This window comes from Balaenoptera acutorostrata, chromosome 5 (assembly GCF_949987535.1).
Source record: "Balaenoptera acutorostrata chromosome 5, mBalAcu1.1, whole genome shotgun sequence".
NCBI classification, from domain to species: Eukaryota; Metazoa; Chordata; class Mammalia; order Artiodactyla; family Balaenopteridae; genus Balaenoptera; species Balaenoptera acutorostrata.
In genome coordinates, this window is record NC_080068.1 from 4,058,140 (window position 1) to 4,074,488 (window position 16,349).

The following is a 16,349-nucleotide window of genomic DNA, read 5'->3' on the forward strand; positions in this document are numbered from 1 at the left end:
GTTATTTGTAGTGAGGTGGAGGGACCTAGAGTCTGTCATACAGAGTGAAATAAGTTGGAAAGAGAAAAACAAATAGTGTATGCTAACACATATATAGGGAATCTAAAAAAAATGGTTCTGAAGAACCTAGGGGCAGGACAGGAATAAAGACGCAGACATAGAGAATGCACTTGAGGACACGGTGAGTGGGAAGGGTAAGCTGGGACGAAGTAATAGAGTAGCATTGACATATATACACTACCAAATGCAAAATAGCTAGCTAGTGGGAAACAGTTGCGTAGCACAGGGAGATCAGCTTGGTGCTTTTGACCACCTAGAGGGTGGGATAGGGAGGGTGGGAGGGAGATGCAAGAGGGAGGGGATATGGGGATATATGTATATGTATAGCTGATTCACTTTGTTATACAGCAGAAACTAACACAATATTGTAAAGTAATTATACTCCAATAAAGATGTAAAACAAAACAAACCTTATATTTATCTCCATTATTTTAAATTTTTTTACAATTTAAAAAATTGAAGTATATTTGCATACAATGTTATATATAAATTACAGGTGTACAATATAGTGATTCACAATTTTATGTTATACTCTATGTATATGCATTATAAAATATCGGCTATATTCCCCATGTTGTACAATATTCTTTAGCTTATTTTATACCTAATAATTTGTACCCTTACCCCCTACCCCTATCTTGCCCTTTCTTCCTTCCCTCTCCCCACTGGTAACTACTAATTTGTTCTCGATTTGTGAATCTTCTCTTTGTTATGTTCATTAGTTTGTTGTTGTTGGGAATGTAAATTGGTGCAGCCATTGTGGAGAACAGTATGGAGGTTTCTCAAAAAACTAAAAATAGAATTATCATATGACCCAGCAATTCTACTCCTTGTATCTGAAAAAAACAAAAACACTAATTTAAAAAGATACATGCACCCCATGTTCATAGCAGTACCATTTACATTGCCAAGTATGGAAGCAACCCAAGTGTCCATCAACAGATGAATGGATAAAGAAGATGTGGTGTATATACAATGGAATACTACTCAGCCATAAAAAGAATGAAATTTTGTCACTTGCAGCAACATGAATAGATTTGGAGGGCATTATGCTAAGTGAAATAAGTCAGACAGAGAAAGACAAATACTGTATGATCTTACTTATATGTGGAATCCATTACTTTTTTATAAAGACCTGTTTTCTGTATCCAGACTGAAACCGTTTTGGATTCTAATTCATTCACAGAATATTTCTTGAGCATCTATATTAGGTAAATGTGGTCAACAAGGAGGTGAGGTGCTGGCTGTCAAAGAGCTCATGTTCTAGCGGCTTTACATTTCTCTAAAATATGATCAGATTATTGTTTTATTTTCTAGCTTTATCCAGGCTTTTAAAAGTAAAGAATTCAAGATTAAGGGTGGCACATTTCTGGAAACTGTTCTTTAATAGATTGATTAAAGACTGACTTTAATAGATTGATAAGTACTATGTCATTCAACTAGCACAATAATTATTCCTGAACTTTCAAATTCAGGCTGAATTCCAGATACACTATGACTTCCGTCTTTCCCCGTGCCATACCTTCAGTCCCATTAAGGAGGAAACGCATTTAACGCATCTTTATGCGATAGAAGATCCTAGTTAGTACATCTTCTTCTAGGACATCTCCCACGTCCCCGGGAACCCTAATTGGCTTGAAATAGCAATAGAAGTAGTTGTAGTATGGGTAAAAGTAATGGTTAATATTTACCGATCAGTTGCTAGCTTTCATACTCAGTATCAAATGCTTAAATAAGTTATTTCACTTACGCTTTACAATAGCTAAACGACATAGGTCCTGTGTTATCCTCATTTTATGTATGAGGAAGTAGAATCATTACAGCATTAAGCAACTCATCTAAAACCACACAACTAATAAGGGCTGCAGCCATTCCCTGGCATCCTCACCTGTCACCTTATACTGCCCTTCTTGAAAACTAGAACCATTGCATCTCTTGTCTAATGTGATGCCTCAACGACTGCCTGTGGGTTACCTTAGGAAGACAAAACCATTAGTAAGCGAGTCAGGAATGTTCAAAGATGGCTGCGCAGAGAAGAATGAGGGCTCTAAGGTCTATGCTCACCGCTGTACCTTGCCTTTGTGCAAGTTTTGGTCTGTATGGTAACATATCCTCCTTTTTGTACTTTAGGCTAGAGGACCTGTAGTCTAAGCTCACTTTGTGTAAGTGAGATATGAGCTGAGGGCCTCTCTCCATCCAAGAGCTGAGTGAAGTTAATTTCACAGCCCCCCAAGTTTCATGGCCTCATCAAGATTTTTGTGAATGTCCAGTGGACTTACACTCTCAGGGTCACCTTGTCCTGACTCTCTTCTACCCATGAGAAATTCAGCTCCCTTTTTGATTTCCCACAGAAAATTGCATGCGTTCAAAGCATTTTGAGTTGAAGAGGTTTACTGAATGTGTTTTGAGACAGTGTTTACACGTTGCAGAGAAAACAACTTGAAATGGAATGGTAGATATGATGAGGTATGGATTTCCATGAAATGAATGAAGTTTTATGGACTCTTACTTGCCCATGTTTCTTTCAAAGATCTGTCCTAATTTGCAATTTGAAATTTGGGGTTCTTTTTTTCTTAATGAAGACCACCAGAATTGTGTAAGCTCATCCCTACAAAACTTAGATCAGCTTCAGGTCATCATTATTAGTTAATTTCTTTCAGCTGTCCTTCTAGCATGGCGTTTTCTCGGCCTTTACTCCCCAATTTTCCCAATCTCTCTCCGTCTCTAAGTTCTTTCCTTTCCTCCTACTTTCTTCCTTTTCTCTGTGAACAAAGACATTCTATTTGTTTAACTTGGATAAATTTGGTTCTCTTCTCCAATGTTTTAGTGCTCCAAGTGAACATTGCCCCAAGTAGGCTATTTTTCTCAAGAATAGAGCCCACAAGAAAAGGAATTCTCATGTCAACTCTTAAGATAAAAAAAATTTCTCCACCTCATTACATAAGATTTTACCTCCATTCTCTTTCAGCATCGATTATAGACTCCAACTTATTTCCATGAAAATATCTGTCTTTGATCCAAACAGGTCTGTTTCTTATGAAAAGGGTATAGACATCTATTGCTGTATTCTAATTTTAAGCCACCTTTCTGCCTTCTTAAGTGAAATCTATAACTTTGTGTCAATTCTCTTTTTTATAATTCCAAATTCATTTTGGTGCTCATGGATGGGTGTTTAGGGTTAAAAGGACTATTTCCATTTCCTCCCTAATTCAGTTCACATATGAATCACTTCTTATACTCTAAGCTCCCAATCTGTTTTCCTCTAGTTGGTGTTACAGGGATAGACTAGAAAGAGGTCCTTTAATCTTTTTTGGATCCTGTAGATCACTTTTAGAATGTGATGAATTCTGTGGACTATGTCCTTAAATATACACATATATAAATTTTTTTCCTACATTATCAGGGGCTTTATCTACTCTTTGCAGCCCACCCATGAACTCCCAGGCCCATAGATATCAGACTAAGTATCCTTGTAATACAATTACCACAACCCAGGATGTGTAGCAATATGTGCTGAATCACTTTGAAAATTTATTTTTATTTGTTATAATTTCAATTTTCTTTTTCTGTTCTTTGAGATCCTTTTGAGATGTTCTGCATGAAAGCAAGGTGTGGAATTACTATATTCTTACCATTTTGTGGAGCGGACACTATGTAGTTGGTTGGAGTCTCCCATAGGTTTTTTTTTTTTTTTTAATTACCGAACAAAGTGACTCTTGTCTTTTAAAACACATTAAGGGTTGAAAAAGTCATTAAGGTGTGAATGTGGATATCTCAGGAGTTGATGTACTACAATTGGAGCTGTTATATTAATGAGAGTGAGATTATCATAGAAATGAATCATATAGTCATAAACATGTAACACACAGTGCGATCCATTAGCATGTCAGTAGAAATGATGTGATGCTATCAAAGAAAATGGGTTTTGTCTTAATGGAGAGCAAATGTGAGCAGAAAGTGTAGGTGAATTTTAGGAAACTCTAAGAGGACTTAAGTCAAAACTACCCCTATATATTAAAAGTCATTAAAATAGTCTATTGTCGAAGATGATTATATTGAGATGATGTTATTATTTATTATATGAGTTAAGAAAGGTAGAGATTAGCTACTCTAAGATTGTTACTTTCTACCTATCTTTTAATATGCACAGGATTTCTGCTGATATACAGATGTATCTTTTCTGCCTGCATCTGTCTTGGCAGGCTAAGAATCGACATAAATTCCTTTCTCTGAAAGCAATTCAAGTCCTCTGTTTAGAAAAGTGGCTTTTGAAATAGATGTTGGGGATAAAATCAAGATATTAAAAATTCACCTTTCATTTGCTGTGATTGCAATTAAAGTGGAATTGTAACGTACATTCTATATTGAAAATAATGTGAGTAGAATTTGTTTAGAGGAATGCATAGTAATTAATTAGTTATCCTCAAAGTGGGAATCCTGCTTGACTAGGTCCAGTGTGAGTGCTGGGACAGAGATGAGGGCTATTGACTCTGATGAGAGAATCTGGAGTCATCGTCTAGTACATTTGTGATTCAAAGATCTCTGAGAAGTCTCACACAGCTAAGTAGTATTTGGAAGCTTATGACTTTACCTTATTATCATCTTATAATTGACTCAGATCCTGAACTGAAGGAAATCTCACATCTCAATTTAGAAATAATATCTTCAGATGATTTCATATTTTCCATTTGTATTCTGGAAAACAAAATAGGTTACATGAAGAAATATAATATCATGAATAAGGCAAAGGAAGCCTCTCTGACTCCACAAGACAATTATTTATTTATTTATTTATGGTTATTTAATAATAACCGTAGTTATTATTAAGACAATCATTTAAATAGATATTTTAATTGTGGTGTGATAAGTGCTAAGTGAAGGGAGTATAGCAAGTGATAGAGGTACTCATACCTCGGGCACGGAGTTTAGTCTGGAAATTCTGAGATTGCTACTAGCTTGTAGTATCTCGATACAAATCACAGCATCCTGAACACTGCAGATGTTTGACAACTGTTTATCAAATGAATAAATGAAGATATCATGCCTGCCCTCTAGTAGCTAACAGCTTAGCTGGGGAAACAGATACATAAAGATGTCTTGATTATATACTTGTAATAATAATGATAATGATGATGACCTTTGAGTGGGTATTTCCTTTGTGGTAGAAACCATGGTAGGTGTTTTACATCTATTATTTCTAATCTTTTAAACAATCGTGGAAGATAATAAATATAGTAGCTGACTTTCATATGATACATACTAGGTGTTAGTCTTTCTTTCTTCTCCGGTTGAGAGAGGGTGAGTTAGAGAGAAGAGAATAAGGGGTGACCCTTTTTCAGGTGAAGGGTACATTCTGAGCAAAGGCAAAGAGATTCACGAGTGAATGGTTTGTTCAGGTATCGAGGTAGTTACCTTATTTCAATGATCAAATGATTTGTAAAAGATGTTGGAATTCAGTGTTACCCTGGACCTACTGCCTGTCTGACCTTCATGTGACATGAGTCATATTTTCCATAAAAGGTGAATTTTCTAATGTTAGATCAAACCTTACTCTTTCTCCGTATATGCTGGTATATACCATGGTCTTGGCTTCATTATGCCTGGAGGGGAGAAGGTCTTGATTCATTATCTGTTTTGCCAGAGGAAGTATGAGTGTGACATCAGTGAGGTTCACAGGGGAAGGAGAAATTATACTACTGAATCTTAAAAATCTTACAAAATGTTTTTTATACTGCTGAAGGCTCAGGCTCCTAGAAATTGGTGAAAAGCTGCTGAAATCACTCTCTGTCTCTCTTCCCTGTTTCCCACCACTGCTTTTATGTTAGAATAATGCAAAGACAAAAAACAAGCCTGTGATCTCAGCTGCTCTAAAAAAGTCACTGTCGGTTTCTCTGTTTTAAAAATATGGCGAAAGTGATTTAAGCAAATTATTAGTCACATTAGTGTGAGGATGTGACAAATTATAGATGAAAGTGAGAAACCCCTGCAGGAGAGGTTTATAATAAAATTGTCAACACTCTCTCTAAGGGGCCCAGCTGGAGGCAGCTACAGTCTTCAAGATCAGTATCCCCAGGTTGTCTTTTTTCTCCTTTACTGAAGCACTGACATCAACCACAGGGGGTAAGCAGCAGCCAATTAAGCTCCCACTTTCAAAATTAATAGCATTATGCAGCCTGACGGGCTCATAGCCTTGGCCTATGTGTGTGGACTATCAGGCCATGGTTACTTCTCTTTTTCACCAGGGAATATGTTAAATGCAGCGGCCAGAGCTGACCAGGGAGCACAGCCGTCTCTCCTTCCTTCCCGTAAAGAGCTGCCAGCCCTGTGTGAGCGCTGACCCTCTTCCTGGAACCAACCTCAAGCAGCAGTGCCTGCTTCCGGCTCCCGCCTCGGGCTTCTGGTGAGGATACAGGTGTCCATGGAAATCTAGTGGAAACGTCAAAGGGGCCGTAGAGATGTCTTAGGTTTACATGTTTCTTGCTTGAGATTCCTGAGACAGAAAGTATAAATGCAACATCTTTTTTTCTTTAAATTGAAGTAGTTGATTTACAATGTTATGTTAGTTTCAGGTGTACAGCAAAATGATTCAGTTATGTACGTGTGTGTGTGTGTATTCTTTTTCAGATTATTTTCCCTTATAGGTTATTACCAAATATCGAATATAGCTCCCTGTGCTATACAGTAGGTCCTTGTTGGTTATCTATTTTATACATAGTAGTGTGTATATGTTGATCCCAAACTCCTAATTTATCCCTCCCCCTGTTTCCTCTTTGGTAAGCATAGGTTTGCTTTCTATGTCTGTGAGTCTATTTCTGTTTTGTATATAAGTTCGTTCACATCATTTTTTTTAGATTCCACATATAAGTGATATCATATGATATTTGTCTTTGTCTGACTTACTTCACTTAGTGTGATAATCTCTAGGTCCATCCATGTTGCTGCAAATGGCATTATTTTGTTCTTTTTTATGGCTGAGTAGTATTCCATTGTATATATGTACCACATCTTCTTTATCCATTCCTCATTTGATGGACATTTAGGTTGCTTCCATGTCCTGGCTATTGTAAAGAGTGCTGCTATGGACATTGGGGTGCATGTATCTTTTTGAATTATGTAAATGCAACATCTAATTAGCTGCATTATCTCCTACTACCTGACACTGTTTTAATTAGTAAGGTTGAGAGATTTATATATAACTTACAATTCCATTAAAATTAGTCTTCATGTTTATCTCATAGCGCTCTTACCCCTGTTTTCTTCAGACTTTATTGTTGTTGTTGTGAGTCACTTTAAGCCATGTCTTCACCAGGGGAAGGTCAGACGACTGCAATAATCTTCTAAACTGTAACGTTCCCAAGGCACCCCTACCTCCATGGCCAGTTCTATTCTGTCCTGTACATTTGAGACAGATTAACCATTATGTTATACCTTCCGTTTGGAGACTTTAAATTTTTTCACATTTCTACCACATTAAATCTAATGTAATTCAGGGAGTAGCTGGCAGAGTACCAGGAGGCAAAAATCCTCTATTTGGCTTCAATGATCTACTTACTCAGTTTCTTTTCTTCTTTCCTTACGTATCACTGTATCTCCTTCATTTAAACGTATACTTTGACCACTGCCAGACCCAATTCTACCTTTCCTGATAAGTAATTTACAGTGTTTTCTGACAAACTGCCCTTATTTTTCCTGGTCCATTACTTCATGTTCTGAGATGATTTCAAAGAACAAGCTTTCATCTGTCATTTAAAAAATGTCCACACGTTTTGAGTTATAATCCATAACATACTTGTGTTCACCTAAAAAAAATTTCAAATCACTTGCCACTCAGTCAAAGTCTAGAATATGCATCGTATTTATTTTGTGGACTTTTAAGGACTCACACGTGTTCCCTCTCATTTATCATGCAGGACACCATCTTTGGCTGAGAAGTTGGTCTCTTCATTGTTTACTTCTTCTGTGTTATGTGTTGTTTTTGCCTTCTTGCTTATTCAAATCAAGTCAACCTCATCCCCACTTCTTCCCTGAAGCCTTCCTCATGTCCTTTAGGCTTTACAGGTCTTTCCCCCGCTTTTCAGCTCTTAAGAAACAAAACGCTGTACCATGAGTTTATTGGGCGTCAGATTTGAAAAAAGAGAAAACCCGCTTATTTACCATCTTGCACATTTCATTTGTTTTAATCATATTTTCCAGTTAGACTCTAAATTCCTTAAAGGCAGCGGTTGTGTCTTAAGCTGAATGAGTATCACCAATAATACTTCATACGCGGTATGAAGTAGGTACTCAATAAATCCTTTTGGAGTGAATTAATGGTTGATGGTGGAAGGTTTCTCAGTTACTGGTGTGAGAGTTAAAAAGGTGCAAATCATTGATATTTTGTTTTGATAGTTGGACTGTCTTTTTTAAAAAGTCAGTTACTGTTGCTATTCTGAGCAGAAAACTCTTCAGAAGAACCTTTTTGTCAGAAGAGTGATAAAATGTGCTTTCATTTGTATTTTTCTAGTTAGTTTTGTTTACTTTCTTTTTCATGTGTTAAAAGCTGTTACTGATGACAGTCACATAAATAAATCATCAGACTGAGGGACAAAGTTTAGTGTAAGGATGATCTAATTCATTTCACTCTGACTCCTAATGATTTCTACCTTTTCTGAATCCGTGCTATGCTTGTGGTCTTACCACACCACTTAGTAGTTGGCTACATGCTGGGTTTTTTCCCTCTAATAATTTTTGTACAGAATTAGTCCACCTCATAAAGGCAGAACCTGTTTTTGCAAATACTTGTGCACCCCGCTGTGCTGGGGACCCTAAATACTTGACAGATTGTTGTTCCAACCTGAGCTTTGAGCTGAGAAATAAACAATATACCTAGAGAAGAAAGTGCCAGAAGGCTAATCTCTTATTTCATATTCAATTCGCATTTCATAATAATGCCATGACCTTGTAAGTGTGTATAAACACTTACCTTTTCAAAAGCTTTCAAATTATAATCTTATTTCATCCTTTTTGTATTGTATTCTACTGGTTCCTCACCTTTTATGATAATAGTGCCTCAGGTTGATTTTATAAACTACACATGACACTTGTAATTCAGTTCTGTTATCCTTTGTGTCAGAGCAGTTTTAAATAATCTTTATATAGAAGCATTTTGCTTTTGAAAAATCAAACCCCATTTTCCTCAATTTTATAGTTTAGAAGGTTTTCTTTAAGCTTTTAAATATTTTTAGCACTCTAAATTTTCTCAGCCTATCCAGTGATGAATTGTAACCTACAAGGTTTATACATCACCATCATTAGAAATCACTCCACCTGTTGTACCAACAATACAAAGTTGCCATCAGAAGAAACACATTTGTCTATTAATCACTTTATCTGCCCACCTATCTACCTATCTCTCATGTTCTATGACTCCCAGGGTCAAGAGGTGGAGTAGATATTATATCTGCTTGTCAGTGTCACATGCGTCTCATTTTCCTCCTTCCTCCTTCAAATATCTTAGTTTCTTTGAAGTTTACAACACTCACTAACCACAGCTTCTAACAACCTCCTGATCCCTCGCATTCACTGAAAAATTCAGCTCCCAGCTCTTTGTTATGTTCCTCTTAATGCAGTCATTATTCACAGCCAATTCCACATTCACATGGAGAAGCCATCCAACATCCTGGCCTTCCAAATCATAAATCTTCTCATTTCCAAAGGTCTGTTCTCCATCTACCTTGGTCATCCACTGCCATGGTCATGTATAGCCTAGACGTTGCCATGGGCATACTTACAGCAGTTCCTGTTCTTCCAATTCACTTATTCTAGTATACTTCCCAATTCCAAAAATCTTTTAATCCAACCAAAATTTCATATCCACATATCAGTGATATCGTATGGTGTTTGTCTTTCTCTGTCTGACTTACTTCACTTAGTATGACAATCTCTAGGTCCATCCATGTCACTGCAAATGGCATTATTTCATTCTTTTTTATGGCTGAGTAATATTCTATTGTATATATACCACATCTTTGCTTATATGTGGAATCTAAAAAAATGGTACAAATGAACTTATTTAAAAAACAGAAATAGAGTCACAGATATAGAAAACTAACCTAAGGTTACCAGGGGGTAAGGGAGGGAGGGGTAAATTGGGAGATTGGAATTGACATATACACAATACTATATATAAAATAGGTAACTAATAAGAACCTAATGTATAGCACAAGGAACTCTGCTCAATACACTGTGCTGACCTATATGGGAAAAGAATCTAAAAAAGAGTGGATATAGGAACATATATAATTGATTCACATTGCTGTATACCTGAAACTAGCACAACATCATAAATCAACTATACTTCAATAAAAATTAATTAAAAAATAAAATAACCTTTATATCCATTTTTATTTTCCATCCTCCTTCTCTTTTGTTTTTTTTAAACATCTTTACTGAAGTATAATTGCTTTACATTGTTGTGTTAGTTTCTGCTGTATAACAAAGTGAATCAGCTATACGTATACATATATCCCCATATCCTCTCCCTCTTGCATAACCCTTCCACCCTCCCTATCCCACCCCTCTAGGTGGTCACAAAGAACTGAGCTGACCTCCCTGTGCTATGCAGCTGCTTCCCACTAGCTATCTATTTTACATTTGGTACAGTATATATGTCAGTGCCACTCTCTCACTTTGTCCCAGCTTACCCTTCCCCCTCCCCGTGTCCTCACATCCATTCTCTACATCTGTGTCTTTATTCCTGTCCTGCCCCTAGGTTCTTCAGACTATTTTTAAATTTTTTTTTTAGATTCCATATATATGTGTTAGCATACAGTATTTGTTTTTCTCTTTCTGACTTACTTCGCTCTGTATGACAGACTATAGTATATTTTGGGAGAGTTTGAGAAGGATAGGTATTAGCTCTTCTCTAAATGTTTGATAGATTTCGCCTGTGAAGGCATCTGGTCCTGGGCCTTTGTATGTTGGAAGATTTTAAATCACAGTTTCAATTTCACTGCGTGTGATTGGTCTGTTTATATTTTCTATTTCTTCCTGGTTCAGTTGCGGAAAGTTGTGCTTTTCTAAGAATTTGTCCATTTCTTCCAGGTTTTCCATTTTATTGGCCTAGAGTTGCTTGTAGTAATCTCTCATGATCCTTTGTATTTCTGCAGTGTCAGTTGTTACTTCTCCTTTTTCATTTCTAATTCTGTTGATTTCAGTCTTCTCCCTTTTTTTCTTGATGAGTCTGGCTAATGGTTTATCAATTTTGTTTATCTTCTCAAAAACCAGCTTTTAGTTTTATTGATCTTTGCTATCATTTCCTTCATTTCCTTTTCATTTATTTCTGATCTGAACTTTATGATTTCTTTCCTTCTGCTAACTTTGGAGTATTTTGTTCTTTTTTCTCTAATTTCCTTAGGTGTAAGATTAGGTTGTTTATTTGAGATATTTCTTGTTTCTTGAGGTAGGATTGTATTGCTATAAACTTCCCTCTTAGAACTGCTTTTGCTGCATCCCATAGGTTTTGGGTAGTTGTGTTTTCATTGTCATTTGTTTCTAGGTATTTTTAGATTTCCTCTTTGATTTCTTCAGTGATCTCTTTGTTATTTAGTAGTGTACTGTTTAGCCTCCATGTGTGTGCATTTTTTACAGATTTTTACCTGTATTGATATCTAGTCTCATAGCATTGTGGTTGGAAAAGGTACTTGATATGATTTCAATGTTCTTGAACTTACCAAGCCTTGATTTGTGACCCAAAATTATGATCTATCCTGGAGAAGATTCCATGAGCACTTGGAAAGAAAGTGTATTTTGTTGTTTTTGGAGGGAATGTCCTATATATATATCAGTTAAGTTCATCTTGTTTAATGTATCATTTAAAGCCTGTGTTTCCTTATTTGTTTTCATTTTGGATGATCTGTCCATTGGTGAAAGTGGGGTGTTAAAGTCCCCTACTTTGATTGTGTTACTGTCGATTTCCCCTTTTATGGCTGTTAACATTTGCCTTATATATTGAGGTGCTCCTATGTTGGGTACATAAATATTTACAATTGTTCTATATTCTTCTTGGATGATCCCTTGATCATTATGTAGTGTCTTTCTTTGTCTCTTGTAATTGTCTTTGTTTTAAAGTCTATTTTGTCTGATATAAGAAATGCTACTCCAGCTTTCTTTTGATTTCCATTTGCATGGAATCTCTTTTTCCATCTCCTCACTTTCAGTCTGTATCTGTCCCTAGGTCTGAAGTGGGTCTCTTATAGACAGCATATATATGGCACTTGTTTCTGTATACATTCAGCCAGTTTATGTCTTCTGGTTGGAGACATTATTCCATTTACATTTAAGGTAATTATAGATATGTATGTTCCTATTATAATTTCTTAATTGTTTTGGGTTGTTATTGTAGGTCTTTTCCTTGTCTTGTGTTACCTGCCTAGAGAGGTTCCTTTAGCATTTGTTGTAAAGCTGGTTTGGTGGTGCTGAATTGTCTTAGCTTTTGCTTGTCTGTAAAGGTTTTAATTTCTCTGTCAAATCTGAATGAGATCCTTGCTGGGTAGAGTAATCTTGGTTGTAGGTTTTTCCCTTTCATCACTTTAAATATGTCCTGCCACAGCCTTCTGGCTTGCAGAGTTTCTCTTGAAAGTTCAGCTGTTAACTTTATGGGGATTCCCTTGCATGTTATTTGTTGCTTCTAATATTTTTTCTTTGTATTTAACTTTTGATGGTTTGATTAATATGTGTCTTGGTGTGTTTCTCCTTGGATTTATCCTGTAATGGACTCTCTGCGCTTCCTGGACTTGGTTGACTATTTCCTTTCCCATATTAGGGAAGTTTTCAACTATAATCCTTCAAATATTTTCTCAATCCCTTTCTTTTGCTCTTTTCCTTCTGGGACCCTTATAATTCAAATGGTGGTGTGTTTAATGTTGTCCGAGATGTCTCTAAGACTGTCCTCAATTCTTTTCATTCTTTTTTCTTTATTCTTTTCTGCAGTAGCTCTTTCTACTATTTTATCTTCCAGGTCACTTATCTGTTCTTTTGCCTCAGTTATTCTGCTATTGATTCCTTCTAGATAATTTTTAATTTCTTTTATTGTGTTGTTCATCATTGTTTGTTTGCTCTTTAGTTCTTCTAGGTCCTTGTGAAACGTTTCTTGTATTTTCTCCATTCTATTTCCAAGATTTTGGATCATCTTTACTATCGTTACTCTGAATTCTTTTTCAGGTAGACTGCCTATTTCCTCTTCATTTGTTTGGTCTGGTGGGTTTTTACCTTGCTCCTTCATCTGCTATGTGTTTCTCTGTCTTCTCATTTTGCTTAACTTACTGTGTTTGGGGTCTCCTTTTCACAGGCTGCACGTTCATAGTTCCCGTTGTTTTTGGTGTCTGCTCCCAGTGGCTAAGGTTGGTTCAGTGGGTTGTGTAGGCTTCCTGGTGGAGTGACTGGGGTCTGTGTTCTGGTGGATGAAGCTAGATCTTGTCTTTCTGGTGGTCAGGACCGCATCCGGTGGTGTGTTTTGCGGTGTCTGCGAACTTAGTATGATTTTAGGCAGCCTCTCTGCTAATGGGAGGGGTTGTGTTTCTGTCTTGCTAGTTGTTTGGCATGTGGTGTCCAGCACTGTAGCTTGCTGGTTGTTGAGTGGAGCTGGGCCTTGACCTTGAGACAGAGATCTCTGGGAGATTTTCACCGTTTGATATTACATGGAGCTGCGAGGTCTCTGGTGGACCAATGTCCTGAACTCAGCTCTCCCCCCTCAGAGGCACAGGCCTGACACCCAGCCGGAGCACCAAGACCCAGTCAGCTACATGGCTCAGAAGAAAAGGAGGGAAAAAAAGAAAGAAAAAATAAAACAAAACAAAATAAAATAAAATAAAAGTTATTAAAATAAAATTTAAAATAATATTATTAAAATTAAAAAGTAATTAAAAATAAAGAGACGAGAGCAGCCAAACCAATAAACAAATCCACCTGTTATAAGGAGTGCTAAAAACTAAACTAAGATAAACATTAAAATCAGAAACTAGTCAGTCACATACAACAAACCCCAAGTCTACAGTTGCTCCCAAAGTCCACCTCCTCAGTTTTGGGCTGACTCATTGTCTATTCAGGTATTCCACATATGCAGGTACATCAGGTTGATTGTGGAGCTTTAATCCGCTGCTTCTGAGGCTGCTGGGAGAGATTTCCCTTTCTCTTCTCTGTTCGCACAGCTCCCGGGGTTCAGCTTTGGATTTGGACCCGCCTCTGCATGTAGGTCGCCTGAGGGCGTCTGTTCCCCGCCCAGACAGGACGGGGTTAAAGGAGCAGCTGCTTCGGGGGCTCTGGCTCACTCAGGCGGGGGGAGGGAGGGGTACGGAGGAGGCGGGGCGAGCCTGCGGCGTCAGAGGCGTCGTGACGTTGCAGCAGCCCGAGGCGCGCTGTGCGTTCTCCCGGGGAAGTTGTCCGTGGCTCACGGGAGCCTGGCCGTGGCGGGCTGCACAGGCTCCTGGGAGGGGCGGTGTGGAGAGTGACCTGTGCTCACACACAGGCTTCTTGGTGGCGGCAGCAGCAGCCTTAGCGTCTCCTGCCTGTCTCTGGGGTCCGCGGCTGACAGCCGTGGCTCACGCCCGTCTCTGGAGCTCGTTTAGGCGGCGCTCTGAATCCCCTCTCCTCGCGCACCAGGAAACAAAGAGGTAAGAAAAAGTCTCTTGCCTCTTCGGCAGCTGTAGACTTTTCCCGGACTCCCTCCCGGCTCGCCGTGGCGCACTAACCCCTTCAGGCCGTGTTCACGCCGCCAACCCCAGTCCTCTCCCTGCGATCCGACCGCAGCCCGAGCCTCGGCTCCCAGCCCCGCCCGCCCCGGCGGGGGAGCAGACAAGCCTCTCGGGCTGGTGAGTGCTTCTCGGCACCGATGCTCTGTGCGGGAATCTCTCCGCTTTGCCCTCCGCCCCCCTGTGGCCGCGCTCTCCTCCGTGGCTCCGAAGCTCCCCCCTCCGCCACCCGCAGTCTCTGCCCGCGAAGGGGCTCCTAGTGTGTGGACACCTTTCCTCCTTCACGGCTCCCTCCCGCTGGTGCAGGTCCCGTCCCTATTCTTTGTCTCTGTTTTTTCTTTTTTCTTTTGCCCTCCCCAGATATGTGGGGAGTTTCTTGCCTTTTGGGAGGTCTGAGGTCTTCTGCCAGCGTTCAGTGGGTGTTCTGTAGGAGTTGTTCCATATGTAGATGTATTTCTGATTTATCTGTGGGAAGGAAGGTGATCTCCGCGTCTTACTCCTCCGCCATCCTGAAGCGATCCCCCATCCTCCTTATCTTTGCTTCCTTCACATCCATCAGAGAGTCCACAGTATAGTTTTCTGCAACAGTCTATACTTCTCTGCCTTGTTCTTCCTTTATTTCCTCAACTGTCAAAATCCCAAACGTGATTGAGATCAAATTATTTACCTTCTCTGTGGCTGCCCTGTAAAAGCTGAGTAATTTTTTAAAATAAAAAGCATACAACACTGTATGGTCTTTACAGTAAATGGTATTTTATATTTTTTTATTTGCAAATTGTATGCTGTCATTTTTGTGGGAGTAAAATTTAAAATAAGCTTGTGTTTGAGATATATTTGCATAGCTTTTCTACCTGGAGGGTTTAACAAATGTCAAACATTTGCTAGCACACCACCGCTAATATATGGAACATATCTAAAAAAGACCTCTTGATATTCTGTCTTCTCAGCCCTCCCTACACTTCCCTAACCGTCCCCATCCTGGCAAAAGGTATAATCATCCCATCTCTTGGAAAATCCTAAAACCTAGCAGTCATGCTTGGTTACTCCTTTTCCTTGCCTTCTATATCCAAACAATCAAGTATGTCATCCCTACTTAAAATAGAAATTATGCTGCACTTCCAGTGTCGTTATTTTAATCCAGGAAACATTTGTCCTTTGCTTAGACTATTGGAAAATTCTCTAAACTAGACTACACTCTTCCAGTCTTTTCCACCCAGCACAGTGATTTTTTTAAAACTGTGCATCAGATCATGTCAGTTCCTTGCTTAAAGCACTTTGGTGACTCCTCATGCCCGTCGTAAGAACTGAGGCCTTAGTCAGACCCACTTGGGCCACAAGACTTTTTATCTTGTAATAAAATATAGTAGTAATGATACAAAAGTATTTCTTTTGAAGACTACTAACAAGCAAAGGACACACTGGAAACCATTATTAAGCAATATGGTCTAGCTGATGACTCACTCTCACAAAGGGTAAGGTCCTGCCCAGCCGGAATGAAATAGTGGAATTCACAAATGTACTGCTTTCTGCTGCTCAGGTTGGTAATTTTCAGTTGCATTCACA

At 38.5% G+C, this 16,349-nt stretch overlaps 1 long non-coding RNA gene across 6 annotated transcripts in view; it reads left to right on the plus strand.

Annotated features, from left to right (window-relative positions):
* Nucleotides 1-16,349, plus strand: part of LOC130708276 (uncharacterized) — a 162,001-nt gene that overhangs the window by 85,432 nt on the left and 60,220 nt on the right. The window contains exon 3 of one of the 6 annotated variants that reach the window (XR_009008457.1): nucleotides 6,303-6,460. The exons of the other annotated variants lie outside the window; for them this stretch is intronic. This is a non-coding gene — a long non-coding RNA (uncharacterized LOC130708276). The remainder of the gene's footprint in view (nucleotides 1-6,302; nucleotides 6,461-16,349) is intronic. 6 annotated transcript variants of the gene reach the window in all.